The 25213-nt window shown below is 37.3% G+C and overlaps 1 protein-coding gene across 1 annotated transcript in view; it reads left to right on the top strand.

Moving 5' to 3' along the window:
* Nucleotides 1-2072: 2072 nt before the first annotated feature.
* LOC106081020 (uncharacterized) overlaps nt 2073-25213 on the top strand; it is a 54944-nt gene continuing 31803 nt past the window's right edge. The window contains exon 1 of the mRNA XM_013242689.2: nt 2073-2583. The gene's annotated coding sequence lies outside the window, so the exon portion shown is untranslated. The remainder of the gene's footprint in view (nt 2584-25213) is intronic.

Here is a 25213-nt window from a genome sequence, read left to right as displayed (position 1 = left end):
GTTAGCACCACACCACTTCACCACATCACATTCCGTGATCGCACGGATCTCCACCTGCAGGACCGTATTATGGTCTGGCAGTCTAACACATATCTCCGTCCCTGGGCTCTCAATGGACCACTCTGTCCTCTAGCTTTGATCCATCCATGTAACATGATCTTCCATATGACAATACTAGGGTTCCGCCAAGCCAAGACTGTGCCTATGGCAGCAGTGCCTCGCACTCGACTTCAAGGTTCATCTCAGGTATCCGATCGGAAACCTCTTCCCTTCCTTCCAGGTTTCTTATCGTCGACTCGATTATACCGCGATGATATGAGCTGCTCCCATCCTCAATCCATTCTCCCATCGCCTTAAGTCTCATAGCCGCAGTGGCTGCCTCACACTTAATCTATATGTTAATAGGTCGGATATCTAAAATACTAGTGCCCTAGTGAGCGTGGTCCTCATCGCTCCGCCTATGCCAAGACAACATGTTCTCTGAATCTGTTGTATGGTCCTTATGTTGCCCTTTTTCTGCATAACTGTTCACCAAACTACTGAGGCGCAAGTAGGTATTGGTCTAATCACGCTCCAGTCGAGCCAACGGCCCGTCTACATAGTGCCCAACATCTGTCACCCTTCTCAGTACGCTCCTGAATGTGACACTTCCAATTCAGTTTCCTGTCCAAGATAGCACCTAAGTATTTGACCTTGTCAGATAACGAAATCCTCTTATTGAGGAAACGTGGTGCGTTATGTTGGCCCACCTTTGTCCGTTCGACCCTGTGAACAGGCATATTTCAGTCTTCTCTGGGTTAACATTGAGACCTCTGGGTCTAGCCTAGTCATAAGCAAAACCCTTTCGGTTCTTCTGCATAGCTCGTTCGGATTCTTACCCCTTAGAAGTATTATAACATAGTCTATGTAACAGATGGGTTCAAATCCCTCCTCAGTCAGCATCCGTAATAGGTCATTTATGATGGTCACCTGTAGGAATGGCGATTAAATACACCCCTGTGGTGGGTCCTGTGCCACTTTCTCCCTTATATTTATGCCATGGGACACACAATTTATCCACCTGTTCCCTAGCATATGGTCTCTCTAGTCTCTAAGATACACAAAATCAGAGTTGCACTAATCACTGATTTCGCCGCGTTTTCCTCTTTTCCAAAGCAAGACCTAAAACTGCTGGCAGTAAGGGAAATATTTTTGAACAATATTCATTAAGCAAATAATTATTCTTTTCTGGCTTTTTCCTGTATTATTATGTGTCGCGCACATCTTGTTTAAATTTGATTTTTGACAAACGTCAAAATTTTGTGTGCTAGGGTTGGTATTCTATTCTGCTTTCGGAATAACCGCTGAAATTTGTAATAGTTACGCGAGCGAAATTAGACAGAAATGAAATGTTTTTGTTTTCATACCAAAACACGTATCTTTATCTGCACTTATTGTTTTCTTTATTTTATATATATATATATATATATATATATTTTTTTTTTTTTTTTTTTAAATAAATAAGGAAATACGAACCATTGAAACCAATAATAATGCCGACAAAAGTTTCAAGTGTTGCCACTATAGTAGTTTTTTGGCATTTTCCTAAAAGACTACCACTTTTCCGCCAATGTTTCGACGACGTTTTTTTTTATATGGAGTTTGACAGCATTCCGCTCCAACAACTGAACAGAATACTCAGCTTTAGAATAAATGGTCGATTGGCACAGCAAAATGATATTTTTCTCACCAGTGTAAAAAACAACCCCTACGTCATTTTTACATCTTACCATAGGAGATTGCTATCATTCGACACACGCTCAAAGAATACGAAATCATCAAAAATTGTTTCGAACATTTTTTTATACCCAAGATATCTGCAAAATTATAAATACCCAAATAAATAACCAAAAACGGTATTTATTGGGTATTTACCAAATAAATAACTAAACTTTGGATATTTACCCGGTAGAAACCCATCTCTACAATAGCACAATAGCAGCAAGCACAAAATGAGTTAACAACAATGGCTACAACAACATCGGCGAACAGCTTTTGCAATACAAACAACAATGCCATATATTTTACATTTTGCCACACACAACAAACACAAAAACTACCTCTCAACGATCAGTCGAGCATTGAATGCGGAACGTGCGAGTTTACCACGCGAATACCGACGGAGAGAATCTCAAACAACCAATGGTGTATGAATGTGATTGTGTGAAAAGAAAACAAACAACGACGTGATATCAGACAATAGACGACCGAGACTACAGAAAGTTTAAATGTTTATACGATCAGCCTTAATAAATTAATTAAAAAACAACAAAGCCAAACAAGTGAACGGAGAAAAAATAAATAAAGTCTTTCAAATACCAGAGTAAAGTACAGGCCTAAAATCTTAATTTAATTCCAAAAAAAATATATATTGGATTTTATTCTACAAAAATTTTTTGGAATATAAACAAGAGTAGTGAAGTGTTTACAAAATTTATAACACATTAACGTAGAGTTCCCTTCAAAGAACGGTGTGCGAAATACTGAATTGTATCATACATCATCACTCAGAGTAGTTATACTCAGCCAGCCCAATATAGCAAGGTGAATATCTAGAAAAAACTTTTGAAAACAATCAGAAATTATAATTACTATATATTGGGTTGCCCGAAAAGTAATTGCGGATTTTTCATATAGTCGGCGTTGACAAATTTATTCAACGGCTTGTGACTCTGTAATTGCATTCTTTCTACTGTCAGTTATCAGCTGTTACTTTTAGCTTGCTTTAGAAAAAAAGTATATTTGATTAAAGTTCATTCTAAGTTTTATTAAAAATGCATTTACTTTACTTTCTTTTAAAAAATCCGCAATTACTTTTTGGGCAACCCAATACTTTCTATTTTCTTTCTAAACATATCTATGCGTGTTCTAATTTCAAAAACACTTTCGATTGCATTGTAAATTTGAGTTGCTCCTACCTATGACAGCATCGCAAGTTTTAAACATTACTATTCATATTGGTTATTTAAGGCTATATTACACGGCATGAATTTGTCTTATGAGACATGTCATATTTGGCACATGTTGAAGCTAACATATGATAATCACTTTTCAATACAGCACATGTAATTTTTTTCGATTAGAGCGTGCTCTATTCCTTCTGACAAAAACATAAAGAAATCAGCTGTTTGTGTTGTTAGTCGAATGAAATCAACCCAAAATTAAATTGTTTTCACAAATGTATGATTGAACCAGCATTCTCACAACTTAACAATTTTAATGCATAAAAAAAATCAACTTTTGCTTTCATTTTTAGGTTATGTCATACGAAAATAACATACAGGTGTGATAGCAAATATGATGAATCGTATATTGACAATTTTGACAAACATTTTCAATTACATGTGCATACAAAAAGTGACATGTCATAAGACATCTACATGTCGTGTAATAGCGCCTTTAACAACATTGAATATAGATTAAATTAGAAAAAAATGGAAGTGACTCACATGAAAAAATTATTAGTATGTGTATATAGAAAATTAGCACTGAATGTCAAGTTCATTTATTATCAATTCTTTTTTTTTTGCATAAGGCAATTCTCTGTTTATGCCAAAGACAGGGCTGCCAGATTTGAGAGATTTTTCAGCATTTTCGGGATTTTCAGCTTCAATTAAAGAAAAGTCCCAATTTGAAATTTTTACTCTAAAAGTGTAGATTTTTTAAAAATTTTAAAAAAGCTGTTTTTCAAAGAGCCATTTTTATTTTTTGCAGATGAAGTTTAACGATGGGCCATATATTGATAGCAATCGATCTTCAGATATTGGTTAGGTTAGGTTTAAGTGGCAGTCTCCCATTAGACTCACTTAGAAGTTTTCGTCAATTGTGATACCACAGGAACAGAAGAAGAAATATGCCTTCTAGTTCCTACCGTTGAAGCATCCAGATCGCTATAAAAAGCGAACAAACTTGCGAATGTTCACATCCGCTAAATCAGACAGGTTCTCAAAGAAATGAGAACCTAAAGTGGAAATTCTTCTAACTGCTAGTAGGGGACACACACACAGAAGGTGTTCTATAGTCTCTTCTTCCTCGATGTCCCTACAGCTTCTGCAAAAGTCGTTGCTGGCAACCTTCAGTGTGTCAGCATGTTATCCGATTAGACAGTGACCTGTCATGACGGACACAACAGCTGAGACGTCTGTTCTAGCCAATGACAGCAAAGCAGTAGACCTCTTCAAGTCTAGATGAGGCCACATAGTTTTGGAATGCTCACAGCCGCCTCTTTGTGACCATCTATCATTCGTTGCACTTCGGAAACTTAGCTTACATGTCGCTAGAGGCATACCCACAGATTCCAGTGTCCCTGGAGTGTGTAAGGTAGTTCCTAGTCTCGCAAATTCGTCTGCTTTAGAATTCCCTGGGGTATCTCTGTGGCCCGGCACCCAGAACAGGTGAATTTTGAACTGTTCAGCCATCTCGTTGAGAGATCTGCGACAGTCGAGGGCGGTTTTTGTGTTCAGAAATACGTTCTTCAGGGATTTAATGGCTACCTGGCTGTTTGAGAAGATATGTATGCCAATCGTCGTGATGACATTATATCTTAGCCATTCCACCACTTCCTTAATTGCAAGAATCTCTGCTTGATACATACTGCAGTGGTCGGGTAACCTCTTCGATATGACTAGTTCTAGATGTTTAGAGTACACCCCAAAGCCCACCTGGTCGTTTAGTTTGGAACCAACCGTACAGAAGTCTATGCAACTTCTGTTACCAGGGATATCGTAGTTCCAATCGATTCTATCAGGAATAGTTGTACGGTAATTTTTATATATTGTATCAAAGATAACACAGTGTCTTAAGCTCACGGCAGTGGTCGCTGCAATTTGGGTAGCCACAATGTCCAGAGGCATAATATGTAGCATTAAATTCAGTGCATCAGATGGTGTCGTCTTTAGTGCGGCTGTAATGCACTAATAAGCCATTCTTTGGATCCGGTTAAGTATTGAGCAGTAGGTGGATTTTTGAAGCGCCGTTTACCAGACCACAACACCATATAATATTATGGGTTTGACAACTGCAGTATATACCCAATGCATGACTCACGGTCTAAATCCCCACCTTTTGCCAATGGCTCTCTTGCAGGGGTATAGGGCAAGAGTTGTATTTCTTGCCCTTTCCAAAATGTTGGATTTGAAGTTCAATTCCCTGTTCAGCAAAACACCTAGGTATTTTACGCATTCTGTAAATGGAACATTCTCTTCACCCAAGGAGACAGGTTCCACTGTAGGCAACTTGTATCTCCTGCTGAAAAGAACTACTTCTGTCTTGCACGGATTTATACTCAGACCACATTCGTTAGCACACTTTGCTGTAGCACATAGAACTTCCTGAAGTATATCTCTTACAGTGCTGGGAAACTTTCCAATAGAGCGCGCGAATCAACTGAAATATTACACAATGAATTCTACAATGTTCAGCATTCAATACAGTTTTTATTCAATATTCTTTGTTTGCCTAAAAAGAGGCAGTACACATAGAACTCGACAAATGCGATTCATGGTGGAGGGTATATAAGATTCAGCCCGGCCGAACTTAGCACGCTCTTACTTGTTTGCAAACTACTTCAGTGAATGTTGATAAAAAGTAATTGTACTGTACTATTTTGCATATTAAGCTGTACCAAATATGATCTAAATCGGTCCATAAATTAATAATGACTCCCTAATTTTTTAGCCTCATTCTCTAGAAGCCTGTCATTCATATAAGAAGAATAAGCTAATTCTTATAAAGTTTTAGCGAAATTCATGGTGATGCTTACCACGGCCGATGAAGCTTTGACCCGGCCAAACTACGTTCTTTTTTTTAGAACTTTAGAAATCAGCGACACATTCCAAACTATACATGAAAAATAATTCGCCTTAAATTAAACATTGCTGTGTTAATTAATTCAGTTTTTATGGGATTTTTTTGCCATTGTTTCACAGCCGCCACCAACAAAACCCACTACTCTCACATTCCTTTCCTTCTCTCAAACTGCCTGCACGAGACAACGCCTCAACGTAAGACAACTTGCTCGCAGTGCCAGTGTCGGCATAATAATTTTCATGGTCAATTAGTTTAGACAGTAGCATGCGATCAATTGAGAAAAAAAACCAACACTAAAGCTCATCATGGGATGATGATATGGAATTAATACTTGACTTCCTCGGAATTCATTTTAATATTTTCGTGCCACAACAATCCCATTACATGGTCGTCATAGTCATCAGCAACAGTGTTGGGATCATATTTGTTTTCTTTTTACAAAAATGTTTGTAGATATGGTTATTTGTATTGATACTTAGGATGATGTTACCCAAAACTATTTAGCTATTGGTCAACATAGTAGACAAGCTGGGGTCAGGGTAACCAGTTTTGATTTTGTTTTTTTTTTTTTTCTTTTCAAAATATCTTTCTAATGTTAAGGGGAGCAAAAATGTTTTTGCATTTGATTTGTCATTAAAAGGTGATTTATTAGGATTAATTGAAAATACACTTAGAAAAAGGCGAAAAGGAAAGCGAATAAAAATGTTTGCATTTTTTTTATCGGTATCTTATTATATATATTTTTATATGGAGGCCTTCGTAACTTAGAGGTTACCATGTCACTTTCAGCGGTGGTTATACCCTCCTAAAGGTGGGTATTAACTCCTGGATTTTACAGTGAAAGTCCATACAAAAAAATAGTGAAATCTGTGAAAAATGTTTCATTTGCGGTACTAAGTTCTTCACTGAGTGGAATTTCCATCATTGTCTTTTAAATAAATAAAAATTACTAGGAAATATAGATGCTCCACTCGCCCTATTATTTCATTGACTTTAGGTTTTAATCTTTCACACAGTACGCTCGAGAGTATCTTGTATGCGATGGGGAGGAGACTCATTCCTCTGTAGTTGGCACATTCCGTCTTGTCTCCTTTCTTGTTTAAGGGACATAGTATGCTGAGGTTCCAATCATCTGGTATGCGTTCTTCTAGCCAGATAAGCTAATGCATACACCTTATCAACGTGTCGCCTCCGGTCTTAAATTGTTCATCGGGTAACCCGTCGGCTCCTGCTGCCTTGTTGTTCTTTAGTCGGGTCGCTGCTACCTGGACCTCATTCTGACTAGGAGGTATACATTCTATACCATCATCATTGATTGCTTTGCGGTATACCCTTCGCCGTCAACGTCGGACACTAGCAGTTGGGTAAAATGTTTTTTCCATATCCTCAGCATGCTATATGTGTCAGTTACCAGATTTCTTTCTTTGTCTCTGCAAGAGGATGTGCCTACACCAAAGCCATCGGTTTGATGTTTAATGCTTTGGTCGAATTTCCGGACTTCATTCTGATTCTCAATTTGCTCACACTCACGTCTTTCCATTTTCTTGTTCTTCCTGCGGAATAGACGTTTCTCTTCTCTGCTTTTCTACCGATACCACCCCTTCATGTGCGCGTTGATACTAATTGCAGGGTTGCTCTTTAAGCCGCATTCTTGGCTTCAGTAGCATCTCGACACTCTTGGTCGTACCATGGGTTTCTTGGAGGAGGCTTTCGGTACCCAAGTACGGTTTACGTGGCATTTTCCATGGAGTGGTTAATAGTATGTCACTGCGCCATTATATTATCGAAACAAGGAGAGCTTTCATCAAGCAGTTGGGTCAGTCGCGTGGAGTATGCCGCTGCCATCTGTTGTGTTTGCACAATGTCCATCTTCCGTGCAGTATCAGTTCGTACTTTCCTCGCCATTGGCAAACGGGTGCGAAGCTTTCCTGCAACAAGGTAATGATCCGAATCCATATTCGCTCCACGGATCGATCGTACATCTAACACGCTTGATGAATGCCTTCCATCTATCACAACGTGACCAATTTGGTTCCTCTTGTTTTGATCTGGTGTGGCTTTGTGAAGATTTTTATGTTGAAATCTGGTGCTACTAACTACCATGTTTTCTGCTGCGGCGAAATCTATCAGCCTTAACCCATTACTGGACGTTATCTCGTGGAGGCAAAACTTTCCGACTGTTGGACCAAAAATGTCTTCCTTCCCTAGCGCTCGTAGAAATATCCTTGGTCCTGCGGCCGCATTTGCAGCTACTACGCATAAAAACAGAGCTATCCACCATCCGCAACCTGTGGACGCGCCCGATAGCTTTCAGCTAAGCTTCCTGTGGTACTAAGCTTCCTATGGACACCACACAAGTCGGAACTCAAAGTTGCATCCTGTGTGGTGCTCATAGTTATCCCGTGTCGGCCGGGGCGCAAACAATACCAAAATAATGCTGGTGGTAAAACATATGACGGCAGGGTTGCCTGTATGTCTTTTTATTGCAAAAAACTCAGTTTTGAGGATTTCTACATAATGGGAAAAATGTTTTGTAAAAACTTTCCATAGTGAACGATCATAATGCCCAACTTAATGGTGGCGACATTTGTGAGGTTAAGACTTCTTCCCAAAGAGGTCGCATTGCGGCACGCCATTCGGACTCGGCTTTAAAAAGTAGACCCCTTATCATTGAGCTTAAAATTTTAATCGGACAGCACTCAGTGATATGCGAGATGTTTGCCCCAGTTCCTTAATGGAATGTTCATGAGCAAATTTGCATTTACATTCGCATTTGCATTGCACATATTTTTATATAACAAGAATAAAGTTTCTTTATTTAAAAATGTTAATATGATCATTCACTTAAAGCTGTTGCGGTATAGTTGACAGCGATCTTCCTTTTCATTCAAATCAACTCATCTTCCATTTTCATATCCTCTTTGCTGGGCATGAGTAAAATCTTATTAATATTCTTAGTGGATAAAAAGCAAACTGGGTGTAAACAAATGCCTTTAAAAGTGTTGCGTATAGCATAACCACATCCATATCAAATCCCTAAGTGCAAATATTCATACTTTGTTATTCATTTGTTGTGATATAATTTGCTGTTGTTGCTGTTTATAGGAGCATTACATAATAACACCATGTAGCAATCGTTAGTTTATCACCCCAATATGTATGTAAATAAACGAAATTTCATTCTTAACATTTCAATTACTCAATATTGGGAAGAGCAAATAATTTGGCAAAACAAATATTATTCTAGCACTTCCCAGTTACTGCAATGACTGACAAGACATTGGCAACATTGTTTGTACATATATGTATGTATATGTCAAAAATGTAATGTTAGCACAGTGTATTTGTATTTGTTCATAAAGGCGTGTTAAAGGAAGCGAAAAACAAGAGATTGCCTAAAGTTAATCCTATAGTTCATCAAACGAATCACATTGATCGCCAAATACGAAGGCATTGTAGATAATTAAATTAAACCATAGATGATTTAAATAAAAGTCATTATTGAATAATGGTCAAGGAATTCTAGTTTTGTGAGCTCAAATTTAGGTGATTTTATGCAAGTTTTCCTACATTTGAGCAAAAAATAAATTTTTACATACTAATTAAAGAAGAAACTGAAGCATATTCAACATTCGGCATGTATATTATAGTATACACAGGATAGCTGACCAAAAGTGTTACGAATTCATAAGAGCACATCAAATGACAACTTGTAAAAGTGTGCTACGTCCGGCTAGGCCGATTATTGGGTACCCACCACCATGGATTCCGCTAAAAATGCAATTAACTATGTTTGTATTTGAATTATTTTGATCTCCAGAAGTACTTAGGGGGCCTACATCACCATATTGACCGATTCGGATAAAACTTGACACTGATGTTGTAAGTCATATGATAGGGATTTGGGCCAAATTTCAGCTAATTCGTATGAAAATTTATGCTTCTAAAAGCTGACGAAGTCAAATCCGGGGATCCATTTATATGGGGTCTATATCTGGTTAAGACCGATTCGTATCATACTTGGCATGGATATTACCATAACTATATAGCCATAACTTAAATATTTGTTTCAAATTTCAGCCAAATCGGATGAAAATCGAGGCTTCTAAGGGCTCAAGTAGTCAAATCGAGGGATCCGTTTACATGGGGGTTATATCTGTTTATGGACGGATTCGGATCATACTTGGTATGGATGTTGTTAGTCATAACTCAAATCTTTGTTCCAAATTTCAGCCAAGTCGGATGAAAATTGAGGCTTCTAAGGGCTCAAAAAGTCAAATCGGGGGATCAGTTTATATTGGGGCTATATCTTTCTATGGACGGATTCGGATCATACTTAGCATGGATGTTGTTAGTCATAACTCAAGTCTTTGTTCCGAATTTCAGCCAAATCGGATGAAAATTGAGGCTTCTAAAGGCTCAAGAAGTCAAATCGGGGGATCAGCTTATATGGTGGCTAAATCTGTCGGAAGCCATAACACAAGACTTTTTTTAAAATTCTAGTCAAATCGGACGAAAGAGCCTTCTAGGGACTCAAGAAGTCAAATCGGGAGATCGGTTTATATGGGAGCTATATCCAAACTTGAACATGTACGGCCCATTTGCAATCCCCAACGACCTATGTACATCAAACGGTGCGGATATTAATCCGCCACATGCCACTATGGATATACATCTAAGCCAGTAATCGTCTTGTTGTGCGCTCTAAATACTAAAGAGTAACATCGAAAAAGAAAATCTAAGATAGGAATTCCGTGCTACTAACAAAATCCTTGATGTGTTTTCCATGGCACTCCCTTAGTTGGTTAATGTCTGGTATTGTGTCTCCACCTAAGTTTCAGTGTCTGTTAACCGTGAAAGCTGGGCAATGACATAGGAAATACTCCACCGTCTCATCATCTTCTCCACATGCCCTACGAATGCTATCACTTGCCGCACCGATTGTGCAGAAGTGAGCTCATAGTCCCAAGTGTCCCATTATGATTCCGATAGCTATACTGATCTTCTGCTTACATCCTTTCAGTAATAGACTCGTCTTCTCACGACCTGGATCTCCACATAGGATTTTCGCCTTCCACAGTGTCGCATGCGTTCATCGATCACGCCCTTAACTGGAACTGCGTCGACCCGAAAGGCTTCGGGATAACCAAGTTTATTGCCGGCTCTCCTCTGCTTTTACTACCAAATCATCTGCTCTTTCATTCCCTCTTACTCCGCTATGACCAGGCACCCAATCTATGCGGATTGTGCCATCCTCTGAGAAGGCGTTATCTCCTTTTAAAACTCCAAAACTGTTCGTGACCATAGCGTCCTGGTTATTATTGCCCTAATGGTCAGTTTACTGTACGTAAAGTAATTAAGAAAATTCAGCCTTCAAATCGCAAAAAAAACGAACGAATATGAAAAACAAGTAAAAGCGTGCTAAGTTCGGCCGGGCCGAATTTTGGGAACCCACCACCATGGATTCTGCAAAAACTTTATACAAACTAAATTTAGTTGAAGGGCATTACTTTATTCTATATATTAAACTTCTGTCGAACCAGCAAAGTTAAAGCTTCTAAGAACCGAGCAAGGATAATCGAGAGACCGATTTATATGGGAGCTATACCAGTTTATAGACCGATTCGGACCGTACTTGATACAGTTATTGGAGGTCATAACAGAATGCCAAATCGAAAGAAAACTACGGCTTCCAGGGACTCAAGAAGTCAAATCGGGAGATCGGTTTATATGGGATCTATACCAGGTTATAGAACGATTTGGACGGTTATTTGGAGGTTATATCAGAAAACTTTGTGCAAAATTTCAGCCAAAACGGATGAAAATCACGGCTTCAGGAGCTCAAGAAGTCAAATCGGGAGATCGGTTAATATGGGAGCTATATCGAAATCTGTTCCGATATGGCCCATTTGCAATCCCCAACGACCTACATCAATATTTAGTTTCTGTGCAAAATTTCAAGCGGCTAGCTTTACGCCTTCGACCGCTATCGTGATTTCGACAGACGTAAGGACGGATGGACGGACATAACTAGATCGAAACAGAATGTCGAAAGGATCCCCACATGCGGTGGCGTCGGTAGACGCATTGTATTCACCCTTGGACCTCGCAGGTTTGAACCGTGATGGCAGGCATCTGCGTTAAACACGACATTCGTGTCAAGAGGATCCAGAATATATATTTTTTATGGGGTCGCAGATAAATATTTCGAGGTGTTACAAACGGAATGACTAGATTAGTATACCCCCATCCTATAGTGGTGGATATAACAATTGTTCTACACTACGGTCCACTTGAGTTTATGATCATTGACGTCATCTCATAAATTCTTAAATGTTCCGTAAACAAAACATAAACAGATTTGGTAATTTTTGTTTATCACAGAGGAATAGAAAAGAAAATGAAAAGCTGAATATGGCCTGTGGGCGAGAGAATAATTCGCAAAAATAAGATCTTAAAAGAAATATCAAAATCGCAAAATCGTCTGATGACCTAATTATGTGCGGCAATGAATGCGACATTGAGGTTTGTTTTTTGAGTTTTTTTTTTGCTGTGCAAGCCTTTATGACTTGGATGTATTTCAATGTAAACAAATTGAAAACAAATAAAATTCAAGGAAGTTAAAATAATGCTCTATACAACTTTACTGTTGTGGGACTTTAGCAAAAAAATAAACTTTTTGAGGGTTTTTATTGGCTCACTTTGGCGAGATCTGGCGTTATTGAAAATAGGGTAAGGAGAGGGTTAACCCATTAAAGTTTGGATGTTAGATCTACTTCGTTCTCTTGGATTTGGTGGTGGATTGGAGTAGCCAAACTCTTTACACCGAAAGTGGATATCAGATTCATGCTACACTTTCAAAATAACATTGGTGCTACATATTGCTATACAAATACAGATTTGAGCTCCTTTTTGCCATAATCCACCAATATGTCCAGTTTGAGGGTTACGAAGGGTGGGTCGGCCACCCACGTACTTAGCCCTGAAAAAATATCAGCATCGTGCTCTACTCTCAAATTTCTTTTATTTCACCCCCAAGCATTTCCAATCATCGGGTATGCGTTCCTCTAGGCAGATTGGGCAGATAAGCTAATGCATACGCCTTATCAGCGTGTAGCCTCCGATTCTAAATAGTTCAGCAAGTAACCCGTCGGCTCCTGCTGCTTTGTTGTTCTTAGAGGGCTATAAACGATCCTCATATAAAGCGATCTCCGGATTTCACTTCTTGAAACACTTGAAATTTTGTACGCAGTACACCGTAGTACGTTTATACACCCCAACATCCACACCAAATCCCTCCCATATACAAGGTCTGATCAAGAAATGATCGTATTTTTAAATTTTTTTCAAAGTAATCCCCCTCAAATAAAATACATTTATGCCAGCGTTTTTTCCAATCCTCGAAACACTTCTGAAACGCGCTTTTTAGTATAGCCATTAACGCAAACTAGTCCATACATATACTCCGAGCAATGTGTTCTCTTGTGATTAGTGTGCCATATCTACTCACAGCTTCATCTCGTATAATCTTCTCCAGTAGGATATTAAATGAATCACACGATAGGCTGTCTCCTTGTCTTTGCGATCTAGTCACGTCCGTCCGTCTGTCAAAATCAAGACAGCGGTCGAATGCGTAAAACTGGCTTCTGAAAATTTTGCACAGATATGTAATATCAATGTAGGTAGCAAATGGGCCATATCGGTTAAGTTTTAGATATAGCTTCCATAGAAACCGATCTCACGATTTGACTTCTTGACCTCTGAAAGTCGCAATTTTTTTCCATTTTGCCTGAAATTTTGCATTTACTGTCCTGTTATGACTTCCAACAACTTTGTCGAGTACGGTCTATAACCTGATATAGCTCCCATATAAATCGATCTTCCGATTTGACTTCTTGAGCCCATGGAAGGCGCAATTTTTGTCCGATATGGCCGAAATTTTGCATGTAGTGTTTTGTTATGACTTCCAACAATTTTTCCAAATACAGTAAAAATCGGTCTATAACCTGATATAGCTCCCATATAAACCGATCTCCCGATTTGACTTCTTGAGCCCCTGGAAGGCGTAATTTTTGCCCGATTTGGCCGAAATTTTGCATGTAGTGTTTTGTTATGACTTCCAATATATGTGTCGGGTACAGTATAAATCGGTCTATAACCTGATATAGCTCCCATATAAATGGATATGAGGCGAGTACGGTCTTAATCGGTCTACAACCTAATATAGCTCCCAAATAAACTGATCTCCGGATTTAAATCTTTAGCCCTTACAATGGGGTCAGTAGGAATCTTTTGCCACTAGTTCACAGCACTCACTAACATGAGTTTATAATAATATTTTCTTTTGGACCACTTTTTGGCTCTTATACAACGTCATATTATGTTTTTCATTTGTTAAGTGGTATAAATAGTAGTTAGATCGCACCCACATTGTATTCAGATGAAGTGTTCATATCATGAAAACAAAATATTTTCTTAACGTTTATACTTAACATTTAAGCTCATATTTGAATTACGAGTATTGTCTACATTTGTATTTGTTTGTCTACGTTTAAGTATTGAACCCTGAGGAAATATTTCAAAAGAAAAAACTACAATTCAAATAATCACACATTGAAGTGGTAATAGATGAGGCGAGGTAAGTAAGTCAATTGACCCCGCAGAAGTCTATAACGTAGATGAATGAACACAAAACATGTGTGTGTGTGTATGTGTGTTACGTCTATTCGAGTTCACATCATACATTTTCAATAGCAATTTTTCTACTTTCCTTTGAAACTTTTTAGTCATATTTATTTATTTTTGTTTATTTGTGTGTTTTTTGCTTCTATTTTTTCAAAACGTCATGAAGGTTATACACGAGACGCCCACTGCAAAAAAAAAAACGCGACAAACAACCCATAAGATATTAAAACACTCATAGATACATACATACATAGAAATACAATTGTGTATGGATGAACATCAATTCGCATATATCGTGTATAGAGATTTTTATTTCTCGGCATATTGTTTTTTTGTTTAACAAAAATAAATTGGCAAAAATTGATGCTGTTTTTAGAGCGATATTTTTTCCTTCTTGAATCTGTTTCAATTTTTCTCACCGCCGAGTCTGTCGTTAGCCTATCACTGACTTTTTTCACTTCTTAAACTAATAAAATAAATAAAGCATTCCAAAAAGCAAACTTGTTCTCTTTCCAAGTTGCCAAAAAATTAAACCAACTGCACTTCAACATTTTCAATGTCAGCCAAGTGTTCATTGAACTACGCATTCGTCTTCATTTTATTGCTCTTTCAATAAGGCATAGTTTTGTGAGTGTGGAGGCAAATATTTGCACAGATTGAACTTTACCTATGTGTGTTATGTTTTGGAAAATTTCGGTGATTTTAATTAATTTTCAAAAATTGGAGAAATTAAAAAATCATACAATCTGAACAAAGTATAACAAGGCAGCAAATGCCGATGGCGTAACAGCTGAAGTTTTAAAGACTGTAGAAGACACAAGTTTATACTCATAGTGCTCCACTAAAAATGTCTATGTAATGTTATTTGTTGAGAGAAAATTGGTAGGACTATAGTTACCGTTAAAAAGTTGTTGCAAAGAGAAAACGTTAAAACTTAAAGACAAGTCAAAACATTCGGTCGGTCCGTATCTTGGAAGCCCATCACCTTGGATTCTGCTAAAAATTTCTACATACCAAATTTCTAGTAAATCAGGCAAAAATCGACCTAGACCATACTAGGCACAATTATTGGAAGTCATAACGAAACTCTACCAATCGTAGAACAACTGCGGCTTCTAGGATCTCAAGATGTCAAATAGGGAGATTGGTTTATAAGGTAGCTATATCAGTTTATACCATACTTAGTACGATTGTTGGAAGTTGTAACAGAACACTACGTGCAAAATAAGCTCAATCGGACAGTAATTGCGGCTTCTAGCAGTTTCTCAAGCAGTAAATCGGGAGACCAGCTTATATGGGAGCTATGCATATCAGTTTATTGACCCATATAGACCGTACTTGACACAGTTAACGACAGGTATAACAAAACACTCCATGCTAAATTTCAGCCAAATCGGTTAACAATTTCGGCTTTCAGAGACTCAAGTTGTCATATCGGGAGATCGGTTTATGTGGGAGCTATATCATGTAATTGATTCAATTTCGACATTCCGTGCACAATTTCCCCCAAATCGGATAAAGCAATTGCGGCATCCAGAGGCTCAAGAAGTCAAATCAGAAGAACGTTTTATATGGCAGCTACATCGAAATATGACTGAACCGGCCATTTTCTCAACGACCTACATTAGATTAAGTTAGGTTAGGTTGAAAAGAGGTTGCCACTTTGGATCGCTTTGTCAAGTTCTTTGCCCGGCATCTCTTTAAAGGCAAACAAAGGATAATGGATAAGAATTGCTATGTTATTGGAGCTATATTAGATTATGTATCGATTCGGACCTTACCTTGTTTTAATGTTGGAGACCATAGTAGAAGTCATTGTGCAAAATTTCAGAAGCTCGGGACATCGGCTTAAACGGGAGCGATATTAGGTTATGGACCTTTCATATTTGATGTTGTTGAAGATTGGGATCAGAAGATCTCGATTTTCGAGAAGAGAGACTTAGTGAGAAGTGGTGACACTGGCTCCTTATTAAATACTGAGGGCCAATGGTACTCGAGATGACAAGGGGCGGCTGTAGGGGCGGTCCCAGATTACGGGCGGCTGTAGGCAAGCGTCCGATATTGGAGCATGCGTCTCGCGACAACGAGGGTACATGTGCGATCCCACAGAACAAATGCGATTGGGGCGCGACTTCATTGACGGAAGTCCTCTGGCCTTCACTGCCAAATCATCTGCTCGTTCATTTCCACTTACTTCGCTATGGTCTGTTACCCTTATTACACTCCAAGACTGGTGCACTGAATGGCAGTTTTCTGTCCGTAAAGATGTTCACACTCGACGTCCCTGCGTCAATACCAAACTACCTCATACATTCCGTGATTGCCCAATACCATATGGTATTGTCCTCACAAAAAATCGGGCTTCCATGATAATCGGTGTAAGAAAAAGGCAGTACTCTGTCAATACCCAGAATTATTTTATTTATATTATTGTAAAATTGTTTAATACCTTTTGGTATTAATTCAATACTAGTAGAAGGACACTACTAAAATTTGACAGCGCCACATTTGTAGTCTTGCCAACAAGCACTTTCTGATGCGATTTAGCTTAGTCCGTCTGTCTGTCCATGTTTTTTTTTTTTGGGTACAAAGTACATGCGGCAATTTTCATCCGATCGCTTTAAAATTTGTTACAGGCATGTTTTTCGGCATAGAGACGAAGCCTAATGAAATTGGAAAAAAAACGGTTCAGATTTGCATATAGCTCCCATATATATGTTCGTCCGATTTGGACTAATATTGCAATAATGTGGTCATTTGTTAACCGATTCTGTCGAAATTCGACAGGAAGTGTTTTCTCTGAAATCTCAACATTACTGGTGAATTTCATAGAAATCAGTACAGGTTTAGATATAGGTCCCATATATATGTTCATCCGATTTTGAGATATATTGCAATAAAGTGCTCATTTGTTGACCGATTCTCTCGAAATTTGGCAGGAAAGATTTTCTTATGACTCTTAATATTACTGGTGAATTTCATAGAAATCGGTTCAGATTTAGATATAGCTGTCATATATGTAGATCGCCCGATTTTCACTTTTAGAGCCACTGCAAGCGCATTTTTTGATCAATCTTGCTAAAATTTTGCACAACGCTTTCCTCTACATCTACCACAATATCTAAGAAGTTTGGTCGAAATTGGTTTAGATTTATATGTAGCTCCCATATATATGTTCGTCCGATTTTGAGATATATTGCAATAAAGTGCTCATTTGTTGACCGATTCTCTCGAAACTTGGCAGGAAGGATTTTCTTATGACTCCTAATATCACTGGTGAATTTCATAGAAATCGGTTCAGATTAAGATATAGCTGTCATATATGTATATAGCCTGATTTTAACTTTTAGAGCCACTGCAAGCGCATTTATTGACCAATCTTGCCAACATTTTGCACAACGCTTTTCTCGACATCCACCACAATATCTAAGAAGTTTGGTCGAAATCGCTTAAGATTTAGGTATGGCTCCCATATATATGTTTGTCAGATTTTGAGAAATATTGAATAATGTTGTCATTTGTCAACCGTAGTTATAACAGTTTGAACATATTTGCTCGAAATATGATAGGGATTGTTTAGTGAATCATCTGAAAACATCCGGCGAGCTCCCTCAAAATGGTTCAGAATAAGAGATAGCTCCTACTTTGTACTTATAGGGTAGGTGCAGGGTAATATACAGTCGGCACCGCCCAACTTTTGCCTTACTGGTTTCAAATGGCATAGTTGCTCAAAAATGTCGCCAGCATTAGGTTGAATTTTTTTTCTTATGTCCACGCCAGGATTCGAACCCAGGCTTTCAGCGTCTTTAGCGGACATGCTAACCTCTGCGCTGCGGTGACCTCCTTCGATTTTTTTTTTATTAGTAGTAACAAAATGTTTCCCTTTAGTTTCAAAACATCTTTTCTTTACATTTTCTAAAAGTTCATTTCATTTCATGTACTTGTATGTAGTTTGGCATGTACATGTAAATTACATTAATGTTCATTGACTCTCAGTCAGAATACTTTCGATTGTTCTTCGTTCACTTGAACTATTTTCCTTTTTTTCCCCTTTATCAAACAACCATACCGACCAGAAACAATTGCAACAGATGCCTGCGATAATAACACTTTGGCCTTTGGCTGGCTGCCTTGCCGCTTGATGGGAGGGGGAGAGGGGTAATACATTGCGGAATTTTCACGCACATTGTATGCGCGAAACAGATCAGTCGATCGCTCAACTCAACTAGGCAGAACGATTGATGAAACAATGACTGATGGTATTGAATATTGGCTGGTGCTTTTGATTGATCAACGAACGAATTTCCGCAATTTTTATTTTAAGGCTTTTCTACTTTTAGGTCAGCTCGTTTTAAATTGATTGAAGTTCTGGTTCCTTTCTGGTAAAGATTGGCCATTTCGATAGCATGAAACATGGAACCAATGTTATGGATTTACATTAATTTCTTTGTTGTTATTAATAGGCATTTGCTGTTAAATACACAATAGAGGTCTGCTAAACAGGTCAGAGTGCGCTGCTGATTGAATGAGTTTATGTCTCTGCTGGTTTAACATAACCTAACTTATCAGGCAACTGGTTGAAGAATCAAAATATTATTGAAACCTGATATTCTCATTGTGGTGGATAATTTAAAAATTCTTCACCCTTTCAATAATTTATTTACTTGGCTAAAACGGTTTTTGTCATTAATTTTGGCCATGCAACTTGCCAAACAAATATTGGCTGAATTAGAAAGTACTCACATGTATAATGTCTTCGAAGCCAATTCAACTGGCAACGAAGGAAATGGTGAATCATTCATTCTTTTTCTATTTGTTCCTCTATATGTATTTCACATAAGAATAAAACAAAACAAGTGAAAACGTGCTAAGTTCGGCCGCGCTGAATCTTATATACCCTCCACCATGGATCGCATATGTCGAGTTCTTTTTCCGGTGTCTCTATTTGGGCAAACAAAGGAAAGGAAAGATTAAAGGAAAAGAATTGCTATGTTATTGAAGCTATATCAAGTTATGGTCCGATTCGGACCATAATGGAATGAATGTTGGAGACCACAGTAGAAGTCATTGTGTAAAATTTCAGCCAAATCGAATAAGGATTTCGCCCTTTAGGGGCTCAAAAAGTAAAATAGGCAGATCGTTTTATAGGGGAGCTGTATTAGGTTATAAACCGATTCAGACACATATGTTGAAGGTTATGGGATAAGCCGTTGTACAAAATTTCACGCAAATCAGATAATAATTGCGCCCTATAGAGACTAAAGAAGTCAAGATCCCAGATGGGTTTATATGGCAGCTATATCAGTTTATTGGCCGATTTAAACCATACTTTGCACAGTTCTTGAAAGTCATAACGAAACACGTCGTGCAAAATTTTAGCGAAATCGGATAAGAATTGCGCCCTCTAGAGGCTAAAGAAGTCAAGACCTCAGATAGGTTTATATGACAAATATATCAGGTTATGCATCGATTTCGCACATACATGCACACACAGTTGTTGGAAATCATAACAAAACAACGCCTGTGAAATCTCAGCCATCTCATCGGATAAGAATTGCGCCCTCCAGATGCTCAAAAAGTCAAGACCCAAGATCGGTTTATATGGCAGCTATATCAGGTTATGAACCGATTTGAACCATACTTGGCACAGTTGTTGGAAGTCATAACAAAACATCTCATGCAAAACTTCATCCAAATCGAATAGGAATTGCACCAACTAGAGGCTCAAGAAGTCAAGACCCCAGATCGGTTTATATGACAGCTATATCAAGTTATAGACCGATTTCACACGTACTGGGCACAGTTGTTGGAAATCATAACAAAACACCTCCTGCAAAGTATCAGCCAAATCGGATAACAATTGAGTCCTCTAGACGCTCAAGAAGTCAAGACCCCAGTCCGGTTTATATGACAGCTATATCAAGTTATAGACCGATTTCACACGTACTGGGCACAGTTGTTGGAAATCATAACAAAACACCTCCTGCAAAGTATCAGCCAAATCGGATGAGAATTGCGCCCTCTATTAGCTCAAGAAGTCAAGACCCCAGATCGGTTTATAAGACATCTATATCAAGTTATATACTGATTTCAACCATACTTAACACATTTGTTGCAAATCATGACAAAACACGTCGTGCAAAATTTCAGCCAAATCGGATAACAATTGAGTCCTCTAGAGGCTCAAGAAGTCAAGACCCCAGTCCGGTTTATATGACAGCTATATCAAGTTATAGACCGATTTCACACGTACTGGGCACAGTTGTTGGAAATCATAACAAAACACCTCCTGCAAAGTATCAGCCAAATCGGATGAGAATTGCGCCCTCTATTGGCTCAAGAAGTCAAGACCCAAGATCGGTTTATATGGCAGCTATATCAGATTATGTACCGATATGAACCATACTTGGCACATTTGTTGGAAGTCATGACAAACAACTTCATGCTAAATTTCAGCCAAATCGGATTAGAATTGCGCCCTCTAGATACTCAAGAAGTCAAGACCCAAGATCGGTTTACATGGCGGCTATATCAGACTATAGACCGATTTCAACCATACTTAGCACTGTTGTTGAAAATAATAAAACAACACCTCATGCAAAATTGCAGCCAAATCGGATAAAAATTGTGCCGTGTAGTGGCTCAAGAAGTCAAGACCCAAGATCCGTTTATATGGCAGCTATATCAAAACATGGACCGATATTGTCCATTTACAATCCCAACCTACACCTACACCTAAAAGAAGTATTTGTGCAAAATTTCAAGCGTCTAGCTTTGCTGCTTCGAGAGTTAGCGTGCTTTCGACAGACAGACGGACGGACATGGCTAGATGGACATAAAATATCATGACGAGAATATATAAACTTTATGGGGTCTGAGACGAATATTTCGAGGAGTTACAAACAGAATGACAAAATTACTCTACCCCCAACCTATGGTGGAGGGTATAAGAAGACATTGTTTTTTAAAAGCGTATACTGATAAGAGGAAAAAAGCTTTCTTATTAAAACCTGTGTTTTGGTCTATTAGAAAAAAATATAATCTTCTACGTTTTGAATTATTATTTTCGTTTATTCAAGTGGAAAATAACACAACATTTACAAGCAATTCTAGGGAAACCGCTCATATTTTTCCATATTAAAAACATAAAAAAGAATCAAGGCCAAGAATACTATAAAATTTCAAATAAAACAGAAAAACATGCTCATAAAGAAAACTCTTGTAGCCCCATTTGCATGGACGTTGAACATTAAAAGCCCATGGCATTACAATGCAGACCATAAGATTCGAATTTATTTGGTGGTAAATTTAATTTATTTTTATTTTGTGTTTTTTTTTATTACAAAAAATGTAATTTATTTTAAATTATGTGACTCAATTTTCTTGTGATGTGATTTTACGTAGCCCACCATTAGACGACAAATTAAAAGATTAATTTATTGGCATTGAAGTTTTGAAAATAAAATAAAATTGTTTCCTTTTCCTATACTCATGGTGAAGTATGGCAGCCGTTAAATTTAAGAGCTTTATATATATTTTACTAAGCAACAAAGTTCCTCCAACGTCATTAACCTCTGACATAACACTTCATTAAAAACAAATAGTCATGCTTGATGTGTCTCTCTCTCTCTCTCTGTCCCAATGATGAGGGGTGGCGTCTAGCTTTGGTATTTGGCATGGGGGACTATTTTTTTAATGTTTTGAAAATCTCTTAAAGAAAACATGTCTATTATCATTTCTCACGCACCCTCATCGTCTATTCGCGAGTTGCTGACATGGTTGATGATTTCTGTTTGCTGCCGCCAGACGTTGAAGACGTTGTTTTCAGAATGCTCACATTTTAAGGTGTGTGGGACATCTCAAATGGTTTTTAATGGATTGACAAAATAGGGGGGAAAGAGATATGGACAAACAGATGGACAAGTTCAGTTTTTGTGGTTTTCTTTTGTGTTTTGTTGTTTTTCTTTTCAAGGTTGAGGAAATGTTCAATTAACAAATAGATTAGTAAAGAAATTAACTTTACAAATATATGTAGCTACAAAGGTCTACCATAAAATAAGGTAAGGCAAAAATTCGGGCGGTGCCGCTGTATAATACCCTACACCTACCCTATAAGAACAAAATGGAAGCCATATCTAATTCTGAACTAATTTTTGATGTACATCGGCGGATGTTTTTAGATAAATTATTTAACCAGTCGTATTCAATTTCGAGTAAATATGTTCAAACTGTTATAACTATGGTTGACAAATGACAAAATTATTGCAAATTACCGTAAATTTTAATATTATATGGAAGCTATATCTAAATCTGAACCGATTTCAACCAAACTTCATAGATATTGTGTTAGATATCGTCAAGGAAAGCATTATGCAAAATTTTGGGAAGATTGGTCAATAAATGCGCTAGCGCTAAAAGTGAAAATCGGGCGATATACATATATGGCAGCTATATCTAAATCAGTCGGGTCAGACCCTTCTTCCTCCTTTCTTTCTTTCTTTTTTCCCAACAAAACTTCTTTGCTTGACACTTTACTGCTGACTGATATGTATGCTGCATTCCGGTCATACCATAGGTCCGTTGGAAGAGATTTAGGATCAAGATCAAGACCATAAAAAATCTAAATCGGACAAAGTTACGTCAAAGCAGTACTTTAAAATAGAATTACATCTCCAGAGCATGGGTCCTCATATTGTATGTAAGAAATGCGTGGTATATCTACGGTTATTGTTTAGAAATTCCTTAAGGTGCATAATACTCCATATTCGATTATTCGTTTTGTTGATCTACATTGCCATAGCGTAACTGCCAACCAAAAAAAAAAAAAAAATAATCGTGAATGCACACAGGCGAAGAACTCTTAGATAGCACGTACCAAATACTTTCTTTATTCAATTTATTGTACCTGGGTGCGAATGATTACTATTCGTTCATTATACTCTCATATATCTCCCGAATATGCCTCTTGTTTTGTCTATAAAGAAGTACCAGGCAAAGCACTTAACAAATGCGATCCATACTTGAGGGTATAAGATTTGGCCCGGCCGATCTTAGCACGCTTTTACTTATTATTTCTCAGATCAATATTTTGATGAGTTACAAATGAAATACTCGCCCATCCTATGGTGGAGGGTATAAAAATTATAAAAATAACATGCCTGGTAAAAATTATTTGCAAACAAATCCCATAATAATTGGTGCTACGAACTTTATGGCATCTTTTTTTTATCATAACATGTTATTAGATATACATACCACGCATTTCTGACGTGTAACATGAGACAGCCATGGCTTGTCCTGATGATGTTATTTTATTTCAAAGTACTGCTAGTTCGCAATTTTAACAAAGTACGAGATAGATTTTTGTCTTACCTTAGCAAGGATTTATTTTTCCTCAGGTAAAATGTACTAAAAATATTCTCGCTTTTAGTCGGTTTATTTCCTTTACATACCCTACACCTACATCACCCATCCTTCTATTGGTTGCCCAAAACGTAATTGCGGATTTTTTAAAAGAAAGTAAATGCATTTTTAATAAAACTTAGAATAAACTTTAATCAAATATACTTTTTTACACTTTTTTTTCTAAAGCAAGCTAAAAGTAGCAGCTGATAACTGACAGAAGAAAGAATGCAATAACAGAGTCACAAGCTGTGAAAAAATTTTTCAACGCCGACTATATGAAAAATCTGCAATTAATTTTTGGGCAACCCATATCTTAAAATGTCTTGAACATATCAATAAATCAAAGTAAATACATTTTGCTACTGTTTTATTATTTACGAGATAAAAATCGTATGATACTTTGAGAGAGACAAGCTACGTCCATGACAATGACTACAGCCCACCAGTTCAACAACCTGAGTTTGTATGACATAATGTCATAGAAAATCAAAAAATATGTTAATTTTTATAGAGCAAATCTTGTCAAAAATACGAGATTGCCTTTACATCATGCCAAATAAAAAAGCGGCATGTGTTTATAAGGGTCTTCCAAATTATGTTCGAATCTTAATCAAACCAGATTTTTAGTTAAAAAATGTAATCAAATTTATTCCGTGAAAAAAACATACACTCAAAATATGCATAAGTATTAGACTGTATTAAGACATTAGCGTGGAATTAATAGAAAAATGTCCAAATTAGATCTATTGTTAGCTCGTAATGGGTAAGAGGTATACCAATTTAGTTTCCAAAGACAATTTATTGGAAAATGGAAATGGTTGAATACAATTTTTTACCTAACAAAAGTAATTTTTAGGGGAAAATGTTGTCATCAAAAATCGACTATTTTACAAAGCAATAAAATGTTCATAAAATTGTTCTGAAAACATTGTGAACTAAGATTTCTGAAAACCTTCTGAGTGGTTTAATAACGTGACAACAACAATTTTTCAGAAAATAATACTATAAAATAAATAATAATTTAAAAAAAGATCCAGTGAAAGGTTTCCTATGTTTATCTGTATTTTTTTCTCTGAGTGTATACAAACAATAAAATTTCCTTATGGAAAAGCATAAAAACTTTTTAATATGTAATCCAAAAGTTTCCAAACATATTTTGATTCTTTCTTTTTTCTTAAATATCTAAATTGAATTTTATCCATAATCCTCTAGCAAATCCATAGACAACAGTTTCCGTTTGAAACTTTAAACAAAAAAAAAACACAATACTAGATTA

This window comes from Stomoxys calcitrans, chromosome 2 (assembly GCF_963082655.1).
Source record: "Stomoxys calcitrans chromosome 2, idStoCalc2.1, whole genome shotgun sequence".
Classification (NCBI taxonomy): Eukaryota; Metazoa; Arthropoda; class Insecta; order Diptera; family Muscidae; genus Stomoxys; species Stomoxys calcitrans.
The sequence above is the reverse complement of the archived record's forward strand: the minus strand, read 5'-3'. Positions and strand labels throughout refer to the sequence as shown.